Here is a 14,248-nt window from a genome sequence, read left to right as displayed (position 1 = left end):
AACATGTATCTGATAGCAATATGCTTCAACCTTAGGCAAATAACTACAGATTTCCTTTTTTTTTTTTTTTTTTTTAACAGTGCTCACAGAGGAAATTGTTACTGATCTAGATAAATGTTTCAAAGTTCAGTTCAGTGCTTTACTTACATTTTAGACTTTAATTTGCTTTTAAGCTAATTTGTCTTATTTCCCTCCTTTCTCTTCCCTAGCAAGGCTGTATATTAAAATTTCATGTCCTTTTTTATACAATAATTAAATAAAAAAATAGAAACAAAAAAGAAAAAGAAAAAGAAAAAAAAGGAAAAGGAGAAGGAAAAGGAAAAGTCGAAAAAGAAAAAGAAAAAGAAAAAGAAAAAGAGGGAAAAAGGGGACTGCAATGGTGGTAAAAGAAAATATGAGCAGGCTGCCTTTCACTACATAGATTGCTTTGGAAAGCTACCATACAAGAATGAAACAGAACCATTATTAATAAATTTAGCAATTAATAATCACAGGTCTAAGAATTATCATTATCTGGTTGTGCTTGAGCAAGTAGGAGTACAAAACATCTCATTTTTGAATAGCACTGTCAAACAAGTTAAGAAAATATTTTCACGCGACTATTCCTTTTAAGAGTTTTGTGGAAACTGGAAATGGGAGTACACAACCCTCTGTTGTGTACACAGTAACTACACTTCAGTAGTTCTGCTGAAGAGGCTCAAACCTGGTATTTGCTATAAAACTTCAAATGCAAACATGTGAACATCTCAAAACATAAAAAGAAATAAGAAAACTGAAATCTGATACTTAGCAGTTCCAAGGAGACCTTTTCCTAACCCAACAACTGCACCTTAGACGTCATTATAGTCACACTATAATTATTGCTCATTTTGCACTTTTACAAATGGGGGACTACGTCAGAAACCAATGCCCCTCATTCCCACCCTGTTTTCTGACATTCATAATCCTTATAATCAATGTAAGATCCTAGGGCTTCCTCAAACATAGCATAGTAAAAATTATATTAATACTTATTAAACTAGGTAATTAAGTTCTGGTCACAAGAAAGGTTTTATACATTTTCATAGATATTTATATACTTTCATAGAAAACAGTTTTTTAATAAAACTGTCAAAAGTTCACTGACAACAGTTTATGTTTTTCCTTTCATTCAAAAAAATAATCTTTTGCAGTAAATAACAAGATAACACTGTATTAATCTGCATTACTCAGTTAATTTACTAAGGGCTGTTCAGCTATTTGTTGTGAGATCAATCTGCATCTTCGTGGCTATCCAAGAGTCATGCACAATCCTGACACCTAGGAATGGTGAATCCACTCTCCAAGATACTGGAAAAAACAGCAAGATTCGCCACATTTCCAACACCATCAGGGAATGTTAATGTAATCACAGCAAGGTCAAATACACTCATGGTTCAAGCCGAAATGAAAACCTGCAATTTAAACATCCCTGATGTAGAGGTGTGGAAAAGGTAATAAGTAAACACTGCTCCCTTTAACTGCTTTGGGGAAAAAGTATTATTGCATTCCCATTTAATCTCATTTGTAAATAAATCAGTCTCAAAAAATTTATCTCCATTTCGGCAAACTCAATTTGATTATCTTCCCAATGACAGTGGAAGCATTTTTGTCAGCTGCAACTGCAATAGCTAAAATCCAAATCCTAAATACTTCAGTAAAAGATTCAGATTTTATATTCAATTACCTGGCAAGTCTCTCAAGAGTAATAGTAGTTTATTTCTTGTTATAGGATGCCCAAAACGTAGATCTGTATAACACTATACAAAATCACATGTGTATAATTATTACTATATCTGTCACAAAGTGGCTTTCAGATCACTGTAAACTTTTAATGAAGTAATGAACTTGCTTGTAGAAGTACCACAGATGACATAATGTAATGTTACCCTACTGATGAATAATTTGAATGCTGTGCAACCAAAAGAAGTCTGTCATAACAACCCCACACAATACAGAATAAGCAAATGCTTTATTCTTCCTGTCAAACAAATAACTCCTTCTTTTTTATTTCTGAAAGTGAGCATATAAATATTATGCAAACTTGCAACAAAATGACCTGGAATTCAAATTTACACTGGAGTTCAAAATTCATAGCTAACATCCACAACAATCCAATCTTCTGCTGTGGAATATAATAATTAAAGGGGGGGAAAATTAAAAAACACATGCCCAAATAGAGGACAGAGTCTCTGTAATGCTTGCATTGGATTTATTTTAGTCTTGTTTGCTTTGCATGAAACAGCACAGTTTCAAAAGAAAACACCAGGAAACCTCTGAGCTTCAAGGATAAAAGCTGGAATCAAAGAATTAAAAACAAAAGCAGTATTTTAGTTTCAGACGTGCTTTTCAAGAACTGAGTTTGCTCTGTGTTTTCCTTACAAGCTGCTGACACTCTCCATGGGAAACACGGTTATTTTCAACTCTACTCTGGTGATTCCCTCTGGGGTGCTGCTGCCACACTGGGATGGTCTCTCCATTTTCCCAGAAGTCATCCCTGACTCACCATTATCATCTTTCCAGTGGTGGCAGAGGTTGCTTCCTCTCGGCGCAGCCACCAGAGCTGCCTGCGAGCTTTGTGGGACTCCTCAAGAGCAGGAGGATTCCAGTATCCCCTGCTCCCCAGCCTGCCTCACGGGGATGAACTTCCCAGCTGCTCTGTGCACCAGGTACAGGAAGATCACACAACGTTGCTCCACTTGGGGGAAAGATCTGGAGCACAACATGCCTTGGCTTCAGCCTGACCACCCAGGTGTACAGGAGACAAATCCAAGCCATATTCTAGCACCTAAGTCTAAAACAGTCTGGTCATGGTTCCACCACAAAGCGCCATCACCTTGCTCTGGGAGATAATCACCTCTTACCATAGGGACCTCATAAAAGTAATATAATGGAGACAAGCATCATTTTACAAAAAAATTCAGAATATGGGTGAACTTAAAATTAATTTGACTCTGAACACTAAAGAAATGCTGTGGTTTTGTTCTTCCTTTCCTGAAACAAAATGGCTGTGTACATAAAGGACTCACTATCAAGACAAAATACCTCTTATATGATCATGAGCAACAGAACTCTCTTGGCAGCATTTAACCAGTTCTAATCAGAAGACAGAGTTTAAAAAAACCCACAAAACCAAAGGACAACTCACAAAACATCAAATAAAAAACCTACCTCAAGACCAAGAGGAAGTAGTACCATCCCAATGAAAGTCATGGTTACAGCATTTAACTCAGCTATGAACCTTCCTAATTATTTCCAGCACTGAGTGACACCCTGAACTTAGCAGCACCGATTTTCACTTCCGGTTCCCTGCTGCAATGCTGTTTTCTAGCAGAGAAAGAATCTGCAAATCGGAAGTATAGCACATATACAATGCAGACTTCAAATAAAGGGCCATTGTCACAATGAGGAGCCTACCGTGAATAATCTCGTTATTGCAGTCATGAATGATCTGACTCATGAAGCATCTGCAGCGATGTTTCAGGCTACAATCACTTGCTTATACACAAAGCACACCTGGCTATTTCACACCCCTCCAGCAAATAGATGCTTAGTAATGCTATTTGGCTTTTTATAAAAAGCCTTGAGACAGTACAGCCAGAGTTAAAAGGAAATTAATTCTTCTATCATTATGTGTTTCTTTTTGCTTTCTTTGGGAAAGGGGGAGACATACCTACTCCTCCCTCACATGTTTTGCTTTTCACATTGGGATAAAACACTTCCAATACTTCAGGATACAACCAGTGTAATTTTACACAGCCCTAAGCACCTGATACTCAACTCACACTGAGGAAGCTACCCTGGGTGGGCAGCACACAGGGGTCCCCTGCATCACCCCAGCACACAGGTTGCCAGCAGCACATCTGCCATCACCATCCCTGTGACCACCACGGGCACTGCAACTCCCACCTGTCTGAGCAAGGCACCAGGACACAGCCACATGCACAGGGTGAGGCTGCATCATGCGCAGGGATCTCGCAGGCCCTCGGAACAATCCTGCTTTAAAAAAAATGCTGGTGACACAGCGCTGCACAGGTACAAAGCTGGATCAACCCTGCTGGGGTAACATCAGTTTTCATGGTTCTACCAGCTTTAGAGGGAAAGCCATCATTCTCAAGCCACTACAGATTAATACTAGAAAATAAGCATCCAGTTACAGAAAATATTCACAGAAGAGGAAAAATAAAAGGTGCAAGGAATTCAAGCTACATCCTTTATAAACAAGAAACCAACTCAATCTAACTGCAGAACTCAACTAACCAAACCTTTGCCAGCCCTGGGCAGCCTGGGCAGGCAGGAGTCCAGAATGCCTTAAAATTATTATTTAAAAAATAAATAAATAAAATTGAAACTTATGAGAATACACAAGTGTTTCTTAATAAGGCAAATTATGTTTCTTTATGGGGATATTCCCAAGCTGAATACACATTTTAACTTGAAATAGAGGGAATGTTTTGCTAAAGCATTATGCAGATGTGAAACTGCTTTTATGTAACTCAATTTATCAGAGGAACATGTTGTATCATGTTGTTAAAATATTATAAAGATAAAAGGATAATAATTGAAATATTTGCATATGACACAGTACAAAGAAATAATGTATGTGAACAGACTATTTGTTGTCACATTAGCTTCAAGCAAATAAGGAAAGAAGGGTTGATTTATTACTGAGTGTCTGGGGCTGTAGGATGGTAAAATTCTACTGACTGTAGTTTAAATAAAGGTCTAGAAAAGTAATGGGAAAAATCCTAGAAATAATTCAGGACAAATTAATGGTACAACATGAGGTCTTTAAGATTATTGAAAAAATTAATGAATTTACCTTTTTTATTCATAGTATTTAAAGGACTGACTTCTAACTGGAATTTCTTACATCTGCACTTTAAAGAATTGTTGACATGTTGAGGGTTGCATACCTTACCCTTCATCAATAACAAACCAATTGAATGTGTTCTGCAAAACCTGGCAGCACCTCTGCCTCAGGAGCCTGGGCGCCCAGCCTGAGGTCCTGCTGCTGCACCCAGCCACGTCTCCTAGTGCTTTTCAGCTTGATTTTTGATCCCACCGTTATCACTGTGACCCCTTCCAGAATCTGACAACTCTAATCGTTATCTCCCAACCTCTATACTTAAACTGCAGATGAGTTTGTAGACTCTCCCTTTGCAATGCTGGCCTCAGTCAGCTAAAACAGTTTTCTTCCCTGTCTTGTGCCTCACTGCAGCAGGCAAGGTGAGGGAAGAGGAGAGGAGGAGAAAGGGGAAAATAAACTTCAGCATGCACATACATACATAAGTTTACACACTCACGCATACATGGGTATATAAACATATACTTAAGTATATACAGTATACCTAAAGTAAGGTTTACAAATATGGGCTGTAGATATAACTAGAAAATGAAGGTGGATCCCTGAATCCACAGTCTGGCTTTGGCTAACGACTCCAAGTTTTGCTCCCTTTTTATTGAAGCTCACTGGTAAATCAAGTCCAACAGCTGTGGCTTGATTCAGGAGGCTGGTGGCGCCCAAAAGAAAGTCTTCTGACAGTTCTCTCCGTAACACGCGATGCCCAGGAAGGGGTGTGCTCACACCACTGCTGGGGTCAGTGCCAGGCAGCAAATGAAACAATATGACAAACCTATCAATACCCTTAGGCATATGCAATAGTAAGATCACATTTAAGAGCACTTAAGAGATTTAAGAATCACTTTTAAAATAGTTTCAGCTTTTTTTCAGAGATGGCAAGTAGATTAAAAGAGTGTTTATTTCAAGTGGTATAGCCAAGGCTCTACAATTCCGTGTGTAGATATCCCCTAGAGAAAGAATTCCCTTCCGTAGTTGAAACCAATCTACTGTAAACAGATCAGATTAAACCAAAATGAGACATTCTCAATGCAGTATTAGACTGTCAGCATATTCCTTCGTAATTCCACAGGTATTTTGGAATGGTGCAGACCAACCACAGATAAATAAAAGAAAAGGCAATTCTCAATTATGCATTCGTAACCATTTTCTCATTCCCTCCCAATAATAAAGTAATCTGCCATAAATGCCATGGAATTACAGCATCTTAGACTTCTTAAAAATAACAGGGGTATTTCTGAGCAATAATAATACCTGTGGAAGTATTAGCAGGCTATTGTTCCTGTTCATGTTTAACTTGAAAATGAAAAATTTCAGATTTTAAAACCTGTAGAAGCTTTGGACTAAAGTTTCTTAATGTCATGCTATCAAGAAAAAATATATACAATAGAGGCATAACCCCCAAATAAAATTGCTGATACAGTCTTAAATCCCAAAAAGCAGTGAAAAGTCCTGAATTTAAACTAAATAAATAATAAATTTTTAAAAAGTGAAATTATGATGAGATTTCCTAACCTAAGTCATTAGTTGTGCTAAAATTTGCAGCATATTATGGTTATTAAGCAGAACACAATTTTATTTGAGTGTAAAAGTTTCAGACTTTCCTCATATGACCTTCCTGGCATACTGCCAAGGCTCGGCTCTTGATGACATTTAATCTGAACATAATCCCTGAAATCTCTGCGCCATTACCGGGTTGCATGGGAATGATTCCCTGACAACATACACAGAATTGTGCTGCAAATTTTATTTTCAGCTCATGGCTGCTCCCCTTCCTTACCAGCTGTTGCAAATTATTTGTTTCAATAAAAATAAATAATCTATACCCTTTATTTGCTATAGAACCACATAATACCTAAAATAGAAAACAAGTCCAACACGTCTCATTTCGGTTGGTTTTCTGCTGATGGCTGCCATATTTTTAAGGGAGTAAACTCCAGAAAACAAATGAAGTTCAGCAGCTGATGAAAAGCCTGGGTAATGAGCTGCAGTGGCGCAAACAACCCTATTGATTCTAAACAGGAGCAAGACCACACTGCAGCAGAGGGTTCCAGCTGAGGGTACTCACACTTGACTGCGGTCTGAATGAGCAACTGCCTTTAGAAAGGAAGAATACACTTAAAAGAGTTTTTTTCATATTCGAAGATGTCTCTGATCTCTGAAGCCAACTGTCTTTTTGTCATGAATGCTGTGAAAAATCACAGTGTCCAAGATTTCCACATCTGTGATTTTTGGCACTTGTGCAAGGGTAGGAACTGAATAACTGATGTCTGAACAACACCAACAAAAATGAGGCAACACAGCAATTTGTCCCACAGGAAAGCATATAAAAGCCCCAAAATCACTGCAATAAGGTAAGTGTGGATCTCTCATTGTTTTCTGTGTGCTCAGGATTTCACAAGTATTTTTCCCCTGCATTCCCTGCAGGAAGGAGCTAGGTAGGCAAAGCAGCACTGACTTTAATCTTACTAATGCAGGTCCTAAAAGCAGTGAATCATACAGCAGTAAGAGCTCCGGTATGGGACGCAGAGACCTACCCATTGACCTGCATACTTAGTTCAGCAACAACCTGAGTGTCATTACAGATCATGGGAGCTAACACCAGTCTACCTATATTTGCTGTGGTCCAATTGCTGCCTGAAGCAAAGACTGGCTCTTATTGAGGCTTCTTATTTACTGAGAGATCCCAACATTTTCCCTTTCCTATGAAAAGTAAGTAAATAAGATGAATAAGAAAAATTAATTATTCCCTGCAAAAAAAGCCAAAAAACCAAAAAATGATAGCAGATAAAGCAGTTTTATGGTTTTTTAAACTCTTAATTTTCAGCAGAAGGCTTGCTTTGTTCAGCGGGCTTTTCTCCCTGTACATTAACCCCTTCCCAGAAAGATTTTTCCTACACAGAGTTGACCAAGTTACCAAAGACCATAATTCTGTGGGAAAAGAGAAAGTCTTCTAAAGCACTCATAAAGGTTTATTTCGTTATCTCTAAGTTACTTCTAATGTTAATCTCTTTATACATGTAAACAAGTACCCTATTTCAAAGGTATTTCTTCAGCTTGGGGTGCAGAAGACCTGTTAGTTCTCCTCTTAAAGAAAGCTAAACTCCAAGGAAAAATAGGAGCTACTCCTCCAGTCCTTTGTTTCCTACAACAGAGTAGGCTTGATCCAACCAAGAGGCACTTAAATCAATGGGGAGCTGTTAATGTTTGGTTTAGGCCATGTAAGGGTGAGAAATTGGGAAACATGTTTTCACCTGGCCTTCAGCCAGGCACAATGCCACCACTAATGAGGGGCTGCCGTAAAGAGACGTTTTGAAAGGGTCATATGTGAGATGAATTAATGAACACAATGCAAACCTCACATCCATCTCAAAGGGGGGCAAAAAATCATTGCAGTTTATCATAAATATGCTTAGGTGTTCTGATGCCAGCCTACTTACTGCCAAAGGAATCCACCGACAGGGAAGGGCAAGGTCTGTTTGCAATGCAGTCCTCCCCTGGGAGATGCATTTCACGGCTTCCAGCCAAAGCCTCCAAAACGCCTCCAGGGTAGCAGTTGGGCTGGAGCTGCCCCATCACGCCCTTCCACTGCAGCTGGATTTGCCTATTTTTGCAGCTGGCACCACCAAAGGCTACAGAAACTTGTAGTCAGCACAATCTCTTCCAGACTGACTTTTCAGTCTCTTCAGCTAATGAATACTGAGAGGAGTGCATAGACTGGCAACATCTTGTAAACAGAGTTAACATGCAAGACCCTGCACCTCTCACAGCCTTTCTTTTTCCTAACAATTTCTGTGGGACTGTTATCATCGTGGCTCTCACTAGCCTCAAACCTACCCACCACATCAGCTTGCAAAAACATCATTTCACCTAGCACTGACACAACAAAATCCTTTTTGCTCAGTGTGTCTAATCCCCTTGATAACAGTGCTGTACACAGATTGTCACGATGAAGAAAACTACGCTGGTTAGTCCAATGACTCAGCAGTGGTTTCTTCCTTTGCTGCTCCAGTGGCACAAAGAACAGGCTCAGGAGCTTAAATCTTGATGATAGATACACACTCACTGTGCAGCTAATCCTATCATTTTCAAAACAAAAACCCAAGTCTGTGCAGCCTATAGCTACTGTTGATTTACAACCTACAAACAGCACACCATGCACTACCTAAATGAAAAAATATTTTCAACAGTGAGTGAGGAAGACTGTGGTTTTAATAATTTCTCCAGTTGCAACTAAAAACTCAGACAGCGAAAAATGAAGTCTGAAAGAGAGCAATCAAGGTTTATAAAGAATATTTCATACAGAGGTGCACCTTACACAAACAATTTTTGGAAAAACACATTCAGCCAAAGCATCAGCAATGCTCTGGAGTTCAATGATCCCTTACACAACAGAGAACTGGAGAGGGCTTCACAAACTAGAAGTCCCACAGGGGAAAGTAAACATTCCCTATTTTCAAGTAAAGTGCAACAAACAAAGCCTGAAGAGTGAATTATAGGTGTGAAGTTCAAAAAAATTCATGTGTGCAAGCAAATGTACAATCTGTATGAACAATCATCATGACCCCATGTGATAAGCAAATACATACATACCAGAGCAGTAATTACTTATCTAACTTGCTGCTGTGGGCCTGTGATGACACTGGCTTTGTGAGCTACTGCTGTACTGCGTGCAAATATGCTGCATGATGGAGACTCTCTGGAAAGCTCACTTGAGTTCAGATGGATTGGTTTTGTTGCGAACTAGCTTGACATAAAACTTGAGCTGTGCCCCTAACCTGACTCTGATTCAAAGATAAAAGATCTTATCACTATGGAAGTGTGGCCATGAGCCTGAGCAGATGGCCCAGAGGGAGGAGGAGGAGGTGGCTTGATGTTTTTGTGTATAACAGCACCTAGCGTTGCAATGAGGAAGCAAAAGTTTGTATTTCAGTATCCTTTGCAAATGCTAAGACCAGGAGAGACTGGTCCCAGTGCATAAAACACATCAGAATCCAGAAGCTTGGGGAAAAAGGCAAAGCCAGTTCCAATCCACATCTTTACACCGTTTTGCCCTGCAAAACATGGTTACCTCTTCAATAATGCCTGTTGAGGGCAGTCTCTCTCCCACGCCATCCTGCCACAGCTGTCATCTGGGAGTGTGCTAGTTGGCATGGACCAAAATCATGTCATGGAATGTGCTAGAAATTAAACAATATGGACAATCATAAGATACAAGTCCTGGCCCTGATACTTTTACCAATGCAAAGCAGTGGTGAAGCAAAGTGGAAGCGGAGTCCTTCAGCCCATTCCTGCAGTTAAAATACAAACATCAGAAACAGGGTGGCACAGCAGGACCGAAGATTAAGACTCCAAAGTTTAGCCCCGTAGCCACAACATGACCGTGTTAGTGCCATTAGAAAATGGGAAGCACAAATAACTTCTAAGCAAGTCAAACTTTTCTCTCAAAATAAAGAGGCCAGAAGATGAGTGTTACAATAGATATCAGGGCACTGGCAAAGGCAAAGTGTGAAATGGATTCTTTCCAGTATTCAGTTTAGGAAGACAAACATTGTTTCACAAATTCACTGTAGCCCTGCTTATTTTCCAAGCTCCTTAACTCATGCCAAAGGGCCTGGACTTTCTGAACATCCTGTTCTGTTTCCTCCACTGCTAGTCTTAGTCCTCAGTACTAAATGTCTTTATTTCAGAGCCCCCTTTTCTATCATTTTATTCCAAACTCCTCCCTCCGTAGCTTTTGTATTTTACCTCTGGGTAAGAGTGAAGACAAGCAGATTAATGAGAAGTCTGAACAGCACATTAAGTTACACCTATTTTGAGAGCCCTTCTCGCTAGGCATCCCAAGGCACTGCATAAAAATAAAACTATACCAATTGCATTTAAACTAACAAGAAGCTTGCAGAGGTTGGCATGCCTCAAAGCATAAAGACTGATGGTTAAATGAGTCCATGATTCCCCAAAGTCTCAGAGCCACATGAACACAGACCATCTCACCCGTCATTGGTTGGATGCTTGGATGTAAAGTTAAGGAATCTTCATGATGGCCTACTGGCAGGAAAAAATATTCCTGCCTGAAAAGGGCAGGAAAACAGTTTTAGTCCATGAGTAGTAACTGGCCATTTTGGGGATTTCCTGTCTGATGAGCAGCAATGCCACCTCTGCCTCTCAAAGATGACAGAACATATTTCTGCTCCTGTCTTTGCTCCTCCACAGTTGCAAGAAGGCCAAGGTACAAGGGGTCTCAAGGCAATGACTACAGTAGTACAGGCTTGGGCAGAGACAGGAACGTCACCTCTCACCCCGTCTCGTCACATCAGCTCCCAGATCCGCTGCACTTGGGACCCCAGTAACACCACAAGAAATGGTACCAAACATCTTGACATGTCTGAGGTGCACCCTGGGCCCTGCTCATCCACCTGTGCAGACACATCTCCTGGTTGCTGGCAAATGACAGGGGAGAAGGCATTTCTCTTGGCACAAGAGGGAACCACTGCTGCCTCAGAAGTGCCAGGAAGCCTTTCGCTGCTGGTGATGTGGGCACAAAACTTGTCCACTTGTCCTACTTGTTTCCTACTTCTTTGCCATAAGAAGTCCTATCTTGCTTCCTTCCTCTTCCTTCCCACAGCAGTGTTTCAGGCTGAGACCAAAGCATGCAGTCAGAGTTACAAGGAACATGGTCTTATTTGCCTTAAGTAACTGCATTTCTACACTTTGTCTGCCATTTTGAGCAGTGCACAGATAATCAGACAATCCTTACAGACTCTTACTTCCCTTTCTTGAGATAGTTCAGGAGAAAAGAACCATGTGGTGCCCTTGCAGCCTCTTGAAACAAGTAGTGTTGGAAAACAGCTGTGGCCTGCAAACCCTAATGCAAACAGTAATGTGGCTTACACTATATTCAACCCTACTTTAAATTACGTATTTATTAACACACATACAAAAGAGGAAAAGGATGTAACAGCACAAATTAGAAGTGGACAGGAAGCTGCAGTTTCAACAGTGAAGTTAAGCTAAGACCTGAGGGCCATCAAAACTTAAAGCTGTTCCTATAACTTTGTATGCAGCTGAGGTGGCCACCAACACATCAAGACCGTAAAGCTAATCAAATCAGAGTTTAAAAAATTGGAAATTCTTATGGCTGTCAACATAGTGACTTCTGTGAAGAGTATTGACTTTAGCAAGTTAGCTAAAACCAGAGTTACAACCTTATGAGGGGGATACAGAATAACATCAATATAAGAAGAACAGGAGGTCCTGAAAAATGCTGGAATCACATTTTGAAACCAACCAAGGAATACGTACATGAAATCAACCGAACAGACAAAGCTGATGCATTAGTGAAGCAGGTCTGAACAGACAAGATTTCAGGCTCACACTGCTTGAGCAAGGAACGCTTTCCTTGCCATCTGGCTTAGAAATCACTTGGATTCCACAGTGGCCATCTAACGGCCAACAGGAAAGCAGGGAAATTATTTTAAGTAAGAATCACTAAAATTAAAATGGGAGAGGCAACGGAAGGGGGGGGAAAAAAGTGGTCAGTGATAAATACAGTATGGAGATTTTTCTATTTATATTTTTAAAGCTATTTATATTTGAAAGCTTTCATTTAGGGACTGTGACAGGCAGGCTTCCACATTCATCAGTCTGGTTTTCATTCAAGTACACAGTACTTATAGAAATATGTAAAGGCCAACAAAAACAATTAAAAAGACATTAAAATTAACTTCTGTCACAGTTTGGGGTTATCAATTCACATTCACATTCAGATACATAAACAAAACATTTCTCAATATTACACTGATATACATTTTGAATGCTCTGCATAAAATCCTGCTCCAGCACCAGGGCACACAGTGAAAAAAATAGTGCAAGTTTGACATATTCGGACACAACACTCCCTGGAGATGAGCTCCTTCAGGTGAACTTGCTGTGTGAGCATGATTTCCCATACAGCTGAACCAGGAAAGCAGCAGAGCACCTGTGATGGCAGAGCCATGGAGAACCTACACAACATCAACTCACAACAGAGCAAATCTACAGGGCAGAACTGGAAAACGCTCTGGGGACACCTTAGGGCACCTTCCAGCACTTAGAGGGGGCCTACAAGAGCTGGAGATGGACTTTTCACAAGGACATGCAGTGAAAGGACAAGGAATGATGGCTTTAAACTGAAAGAAGGTAGGTTTAGATTAGGAAGAAATTCTTTACTGTGAGGATAGTGAGACACTGGAACAGGTTAGCCAGAGAAGCTGTGGATACCCCATCCCTGGAAGTGTTCAAGGCCAGATTGGATGTGGTTTTGAGCCAGTCTAGTGAAAGACCCAACCCAAACCATTCTATGATTCTATGATTCTGTAGCTGAAGAGGAAAGGATCCATGAGTGTAGGATGGCTGCTGAAAGACTGATGATATGCTGGAGGAGAACTGCCAAATACCCTGCACAGTCTTTTCCAAAAATGTTGCATTTGGCTCTTCAGAAGCTAAGGCATTCAAAAGGAAAGGGCAAATCCTCCTGCTCATCTCTGAAGCTCCTCACAAAACTGACGTTGCTCCCGGTTAAGAACAGGTCACATTCATGAACCCATTTAGAAGATGCAAGCTGAGATGCATGCTGCTTCTAGTAACATGGATGATCTAACTTCAGAGTCAATTGACTGCTTTCTGCTATAACTGACATCTGTTACTAACTTTGTTCATATGTCAACACTGTTTAGCTTAATGAACCAGCTTTCCTCTCTACCAGCCCCTTCCCTGACGTATTTAGCTAGGAACTATCTTATCATGCTCTGGGTTTCAATTTGCTAGCCTGTTCTGCTAAGATAAAGGCTCTCAGAGCTGCTTTTCTTGCTGTGCCTGTTTTAGTTTGAATCATTCCTGAATTCAAAATCCAGAACAACACATGAAATTTCATTTCGTACATTTTTCTACACTGATTTTAAGGTTTCCATGTCTCCATTACCTTCACATTACACCTATTCCATTCTAGATCCATATTTATCTTATCTATGTAGGTCTGGAGATTTGCCTTGCTTTTACACAAGTTTCAAGAACTCTTAAAAATATTTTCTCTACTTTTAAATATTTGGGCTTTTTAGTCCAGCCAACTGAATTACCTACCAACCTCACGACCTTGTTTCCTTAATTTCACAGCCAGTCCTTCTGTGAGATGGAGTGTTATTTATGACCTATGTTTGCTTATGCTTGTATAACATTTAAATGGAAATAAGTAAATGCATGCTTCACACAAACTCACTTTGTATAACCAACTCTTCTACAATGTCACCATGCTCCATGAAAACAAAATCTGAGAGCACATCAACATCTCAGTTTAGCAACATTTTAAAGAAGAAATCACATTCACTGCCTGTC

General features: G+C 40.0%; 1 protein-coding gene across 7 annotated transcripts in view; it reads right to left on the bottom strand.

Moving 5' to 3' along the window:
- Positions 1 to 14,248, bottom strand: part of THRB (thyroid hormone receptor beta) — a 157,005-nt gene that overhangs the window by 98,814 nt on the left and 43,943 nt on the right. The window contains exon 4 of one of the 7 annotated variants that reach the window (XM_032108059.1): positions 9,951 to 10,059. The exons of the other annotated variants lie outside the window; for them this stretch is intronic. The gene's annotated coding sequence lies outside the window, so the exon portion shown is untranslated. The remainder of the gene's footprint in view (positions 1 to 9,950; positions 10,060 to 14,248) is intronic. 7 annotated transcript variants of the gene reach the window in all.

This window comes from Corvus moneduloides, chromosome 1 (assembly GCF_009650955.1).
Source record: "Corvus moneduloides isolate bCorMon1 chromosome 1, bCorMon1.pri, whole genome shotgun sequence".
NCBI classification, from domain to species: Eukaryota; Metazoa; Chordata; class Aves; order Passeriformes; family Corvidae; genus Corvus; species Corvus moneduloides.
Note: the sequence above shows the minus strand (reverse complement) of the source record. Positions and strands in the feature narration are given on the sequence as shown.